Genomic DNA, 6983 nt, shown 5'->3' on the forward strand with positions numbered 1-6983 from the left:
TATTTTGAGTTTGCGTGTCTCTCTCCCCGTGGTCGCGTGGATTTTTCTCTAGGTTGTACGGTGTTTTTCCCATCCAAATTTAGATTATTTTGCTGATATAAATTTCCACACGATAGGCCACTTGGTAGAACTTTCATTTGTGGCCAGGTCACTTCTGAAAAAGAGCCAGAGAGCCCAGTGGGCTTTAAAACCTGGTAAAAAAAAGAATTAAAAGTTTATTTTTTTCTAGTTTTCGCCTTTCTCCAGTTGTGCCTTTTGAGTGTCGCCGTGCATTTGAACGTTTGCGAAAATTTCGCTTTGGACTTTTATTCGCAAAAAAATATGCAGTACACACGATACATTTATACATTACAACGACGGCGCTTTCCCCGTTGATTATAACTCGGGTGCGAAGGCGTCGCGACTAATTTCCGCTCTTTGTGCGCGATCGGACCGCGCGAGATTAATTCCGAGGCTGCCGTTTCAATTCTGAATAACAACAACAAAGAACAATCCACTAGAGCGAAACTCACGCGAACATTCCAATCGGCCGCACGCACCCCAAACTCTGAAGAGCGCCTCTCGTGTGGTCAAACTAAACTACAAATGTTTCTATTTTTTTTTGCCAGGTAAGGTTCACTGAGCTATTATAGCCCTTTTTTTCAGAAGCGACTCTGGTTATTACAAATGATAAGTGGCTTATCGCGTGAAAACAGTTTTTTTTGTATCAGCCAAATACTCTCAACGCGTGTTTGTAAACGTGGAGGGGGGGGGGGGAACCTGGAGGAGGGACCCGGAGTAGAATCCACGCGACCACGGGGAGAGAGATACACGCAAACTCCAAATATACAGCAGCAGGCGTCAGGGTCGGGATCGAACCCACGACCTCCTGTATACCAGGCGAGGTAGTTAACATCTCCTAGCCACCGTGATGATGATGAGAGAGAGAGACACGCAAACTCCATATATACAGCAGCAGGCGTCAAGGTCGGGATCGAACCCACGACCTCCTGTATACCAGGCGAGGTAGTTAACATCTCCTAGCCACCGTGATGATGAGAGAGAGACACCGCAAACTCCAAATATACAACAGCAGGTGTCAAGGTCGGGATCGAACCCACGACCTCCCCTTACAGCAGGCGAGGTAGTTAACATCTCCTAGCCACCGTGGCGGGGATGGAGGGGGTTTCAAAGGTGACCCCACCCCTACATCGCAGTGTGAACCCTTCTCTCAGCGCTGGAGCGCTATCACAGCCCGCTGAATATTTCCTCACCGTGAATGTCGGGCAGAGGACGGAGGAAAGTTTAACCTTCCCCCTACTCTTTGGTTCTTTCGGTAAAGTCAAATCAAGATATAAACATCCCCCGCGCGGGTTTCCTGGCCAAGGCTAAACGATCTTTAAGATAACCATCATCATTACCATCGTTATTTGTACAAGGCAAACCACCGGCATCTTCATCGCCACGGCCACAAATCGCATGTCACCATTGTTCAAGATGATTGAATTGAAGCTGGAGAGACGTCAAGAGACCAGGGACCGGAAATCAGTCGCAGGAGTCACCTGGGGACACCCTTTGGGTGACTCCTGCGAGTAGGGGGCGATGGGTGCGATGCCAGTCTCGTATACAAGTCTGTGAGTCTGTGTGAGTCTATGTGAGTCCGTGAGTCTCTGTGTGAGTCTGTGTGTGAGTCTATGTGAGTCTGTGAGTCTGTATGTGAGTCTATGTGAGTCTGTGAGTCTGTATGTGAGTCTATGTGAGTTTGTGTGTGAGTCTATGTGAGTCTGTGTGAGTCTGTATGTGAGTCTATGTGAGTCTGTATGTGAGTCTATACGTGAGTCCGTAAGTCTGTGTGTGAGTCTATGTGAGTCTATGTGAGTCTGTATGTGAGTCTATGTGAGTCTATGTGAGTCTGTGTGAGTCTGTATGTGAGTCTGTGTGAGTCTGTATGTGAGTCTATGTGAGTCTGTGTGTGTCTATGTGCGTCTGTGTGAGTCTTATGTGAGTCTATGTGAGTCTATGTGAGTCTGTATGTGAGTCTATGTGAGTCTATGTGAGTCTGTGTGAGTCTGTATGTGAGTCTGTGTGAGTCCGGGAGTCTGTGTGTGAGTCTGTGTGAGTCTATGTGAGTAAGTGAGTCTGTGTGTGAGTCTATGTGAGTCAGTGAGTCTATGTTAGTCTGTGTGAGTCTGTATGTGAGTCTGTGTGAGTCTGTATGTGAGTCTATGTGAGTCTGTATGTGAGTCTGTGTCAGTCTGTATGTGAGTCTATGTGAGTATGTATGTGAGTCTATGTGAGTCTATATGTGAGTCTATGTGAATCCGGGAGTCTGTGTGTGAGTCTGTGTGAGTCTATGTGAGTGAGTCTGTGTGTGAGTCTATGTGAGTCAGTGAGTCTGTGTGTGAGTCTGGCTCCAGTTTAACAGCAAAGGTCTCACTCCGATTCAGTCGAGCGGCAATATCTTTTCATCGGTTGCGTAACGCTGTGTGGAAGCTAACTGGTCTGTCGCTCCGCACTAAGCTTCAGGTCTTCTCGGCCACGGTCATTCCCTCGCTTCTCTATGCTTGCGAAACGTGGACCCTCTTAATGGAGCATCTTCGCCGGTTGGAAACATTTAGGCTAGCCTGCCTACGATCCATCCTGGATTTAACCAGGCTGGATTGTGAGGAGCTCATAAATCCTTGAAAGATCTGGGCAAGGTCCCATCGGTGAGCTCCTCCGGCAGGCAAGGCTGCGTTGGCAGGGTCATGTAGCCCGCATGCCCAGCCACCGCATGCCGAAACAGCTTTTGTTCGGCCGGATCGAGGGGGCTAAACGGGCGTGGCACGGGCTAGAGAAGAGATGGAGTGATGTGGTACAGGAGGACGTGGAGCTGAGTGGACTTGCCGATGACTGGTACCAGCGGTGTCAAGATCGGCCTCTGTGGAGGAGGCTCGTGAAGGACGCTATTGGGAAGTTGGAGGCAGTCGCCCTCCAACAACAACGGAGGGCGGAGGAGCGACGCTCACAACAATGAGCGGAGCGCCGGGTGGCTAAAGCACAGCAGGTTGGCACAGTAGGGGGCACAGGTGGTGCACCAGCCAGTCATCTCAGTCAGTCGACCCGTGGCACCTGGGTCTGCCCCGTGACCTCCTGCCCGCGGGCGTTCGACACTTCACGTGGCCTCAAGGTGCACATGTGTCGTCGTGACGTCACCGCCACTTAGTTGCGAATGACGGTTGTTGTTGTCTATGTGAGTCTGTATGTGAGTCTTTATGTGAGTCTATGTGAGTCCATGAGTCTGTGTGTGAGTCTGTGTGAGTCTATGTGAGTCTATATGTGAGTCTGTGTGAGTCCGTGAGTCTGTGTGTGAGTCTGTGTGAGTCTCTGTGAGTCTGTATGTGAGTCTATGTGAGTCTGTATGTGAGTCTGTCTGTGAGTCTGTATGTGAGTCTATGTGAGCCTGTATGTGAGGCTGTGTGAGTCTGTATGTGAGTCTGTGTGAGTCTGTATGTGAGTCTATGTGAGTCTGTATGTGAGTCTGTGTGAGTCTGTATGTGAGTCTATGTGAGTATATGTGAGTCTGTATGTGAGTCTATGTGAGTCCGTGAGTCTGTATGTGAGTCTATGTGAGTCCGTGTGTCTGTGTGTGAGTCTATGTGAGTCTGTGAGTCTGTATGTGAGTCTATGTGAGTCTGTATGTGAGTCTGTATGTGAGTCAGTGAGTCTGTTTGTGAGTCTGTGTGAGTCTATGTGAGTCCATGAGTCTGTATGTGAGTCTATATGTGAGTCTGTATGTGAGTCTATGTGAGTCTGTGTGAGTCTATGTGAGTCTATGTGAGTTTGTGTAAGTCTATGTGAGTCTGTGAGTCTGCATGTGAGTCTGTGTGAGTCTGTATGTGAGTCTGTGTGAGTCTATGTGAGTCTGTGAGTCTGTATGTGAGTCTGTGTGAGTCTGTATGTGAGTTCATGTGAGTCTATGTGAGTCTGTATGTAAGTCTATGTGAGTCTATGTGAGTCTGTATGTGAGACTGTAAGTGAGTATATGTGAGTCTGTGTGAGTCTGTTTGTAAGTCTGTATGCGAGTCTATGTGAGTCTATGTGAATCTGTATGTAAGTCTATGTGAGTCTATGTGAGTCTGTATGTGAATCTGTATGTGAGTCTATGTGAGTCTGTATGTGAGTCTGCCTGTAAGTCTATGTGAGGCTGTGTGAGTCTGTTTGTAAGTCTATGTGAGTCTGTATGTGAGTCTGTGTGAGTCTATGTGAGTCTGTGAGTCTGTATGTGAGTTTGCGAGTCTGTATGTGAGTCTGTGTGAGTCTATGTGAGTCTGTGAGTCTGTATGTGAGTCTATGTGAGTCTGTGTGAGTCTGTCTGTGAGTCTGCATGTGAGTCTGTGAGTCTGTATGTGAGTCTATGTGAGTCTATGTGAGTCGGTATGTGAGTCTGTATGTGAGTGTATGTGAGTCTGTGTGAGTCTATGTGAGTCTGTGTGAGTCTATGTGAGTCTGTGTGAGTCTATGTGAGTCGATGTGAGTCTGTATGTGAGTCTATGTGAGTGTATGGGAGTGTATGTGAGTGTATGGGAGTGTATGTGAGTCTGTGAGTCTATGTGAGTCTATGTGAGTCTATGTGAGTTTGTGAGTCTGTATGTAAGTCTATGTGTGAGTCTCCGACTCTGTGAGTCTATTTGTCCATATGTGAGTCTTTTTATCTCTATCTGAGTCTGTGTGCCTCTATGTGAATCTGTGAGTCTGTGTGTCTCTATGTTAATCTATGAGTCTACGTGTCTCTATGTGAGTCTGTGAGTCAATGTGTCTCTATGTGAATCTGTGAGTCTGTGTGTCTCTATGTGAATCTGTGATTCTGTGTGTCTCTATGAATCTGTGAGTCTGTGTGTCTCTATGCGAATCTGTGAATCTATGTGTCTCTATGCGAATCTGTGAGTCTATGTGTCTCATTGTGAATCTGTGAGTCTATGTGTCTCTATGTTAATCTGTGAGTCTGTGTGTCTCTATGTGAATCTGTGAGTTTGTGTGTCTCTATGTGAATTTGTGAGTCTGTGTGTCTCTATGTGAATCTGTGAGTCTATGTATCTCTATGTGAGTCTGTGAGTCTACGTGTCTCTATGTGAATCTGTGAGTCTATGTATCTCTATGTGAGTCTGTGAGTCTATGTGTCTCTATGTGAATCTGTGAGTCTTTGTATCTCTATGTGAGTCTGTGAGTCTGTGTGTCTCTATGTGAATCTGTGAGTCTGTGTGTCTCTGTGAATCTGTGAGTCTATGTGTCTCTATGTGAATCTGTGAGTCTGTGTCTTTATGTGAATCTGTGAGCCTATGTGTCTCTATGTGAATCTGTAAGTCTATGTGTCTCTATGTGAATCTGTGAGTCTATGTGTCTCTATGTGAATCTGTGAGTCTATGTGTCTTTATGTGAATCTGTGAGTCTATGTGTCTCTATGTGAATCTGTGAGTCTATGTGTCTCTATGTGAATCTGTCAGTCTATGTGAATCTGTGAGTCTATGTGTCTTTATGTGAATCTGAGTCTATGTGTCTCTATGTGAATCTGTGAGTCTATGTGTCTCTATGTGAATCTGTGAGTCTATGTGTCTCTATGCGAATCTATGAGTCTATGTGTCTCTATGTGAATATGTGAGTCTATGTGTCTCTATGTGAATCTGTGAGTCTATGTGTCTCTATGTGAGTCTGTGAGTCTGTGTATCTACGTGAATCTGTGAGTCTATGTGTCTCTATGTGAGTCTGTGTGTTTCTACGTGAATCTGTGAGTCTATGTGTCTCTATGTGAGTCTGTGAGTCTATGTGTCTCTATGTGAATCTGTGAGTCTATGTGTCTCTATGTGAGTCTGTGAGTCTGTGTGTCTATGTGAATCTGTGAGTCTATGTGTCTCTATGTGAATCTGTGAACCTATGTGTCTCTATGTGAGTCTGTGAGTCTGTGTGTTTCTATGTGAATCTGTGAGTCTATGTGTCTCTATGTGAATCTGTGAGTCTATGTGTCTCTCTGTGAATCTGTGAGTCTATGTGTCTCTATGTGAATCTGTGAGTCTATGTGTCTCTATGTGAATCTGTGAGTCTGTGTCTCTATGTGAATCTGTGAGTCTGTGTCTTTATGTGAATCTGAGTCTATGTGTCTCTATGTGAATCTGTGAGTCTATGTGTCTCTATGTGAATCTGTGAGTCTATGTGTCTCTATGCGAATCTGTGGGTCTATGTGTCTCTATGTGAATCTGTGAGTCTATGTGTCTCTATGTGAATCTGTGAGTCTATGTGTCTCTATGTGAGTCTGTGAGTCTGTGTATCTATGTGAATCTGTGAGTCTATGTGTCTCTATGTGAATCTGTGAGCCTATGTGTCTCTATGTGATTCTGTGTGTCTCTGTGTGAATCTGTGAGTCTATGTGTCTCTATGAATCTGTGAGTCTGTGTGTCTCTATGCGAATCTGTGAATCTATGTGTCTCTATGCGAATCTGTGAGTCTATGTGTCTCATTGTGAATCTGTGAGTCTATGTGTCTCTATGTTAATCTGTGAGTCTGTGTGTCTCTATGTGAATCTGTGAGTTTGTGTGTCTCTATGTCAATCTGTGAGTCTGTGTGTCTCTGTGAATCTGTGAGTCTATGTGTCTCTATGTGAATTTGTGAGTCTGTGTGTCTCTATGTGAATCTGTGAGTCTATGTATCTCTATGTGAGTCTGTGAGTCTACGTGTCTCTATGTGAATCTGTGAGTCTATGTATCTCTATGTGAGTCTGTGAGTCTATGTGTCTCTATGTGAATCTGTGAGTCTTCGTATCTCTATGTGAGTCTGTGAGTCTGTGTGTCTCTATGTGAATCTGTGTGTCTCTGTGAATCTGTGAGTCTATGTGTCTCTATGTGAATCTGTGAGTCTGTGTCTTTATGTGAATCTGTGAGCCTATGTGTCTCTATGTGAATCTGTGAGTCTATGTGTCTCTATGTGAATCTGTGAGTCTATGTGTCTCTATGTGAATCTGTGAGTTTATGTGT

This window comes from Petromyzon marinus, chromosome 46 (assembly GCF_048934315.1).
Source record: "Petromyzon marinus isolate PM22_M1 ecotype Great Lakes invasive population chromosome 46, UKy_Petmar_22M1.pri1.0, whole genome shotgun sequence".
Classification (NCBI taxonomy): domain Eukaryota; kingdom Metazoa; phylum Chordata; class Hyperoartia; order Petromyzontiformes; family Petromyzontidae; genus Petromyzon; species Petromyzon marinus.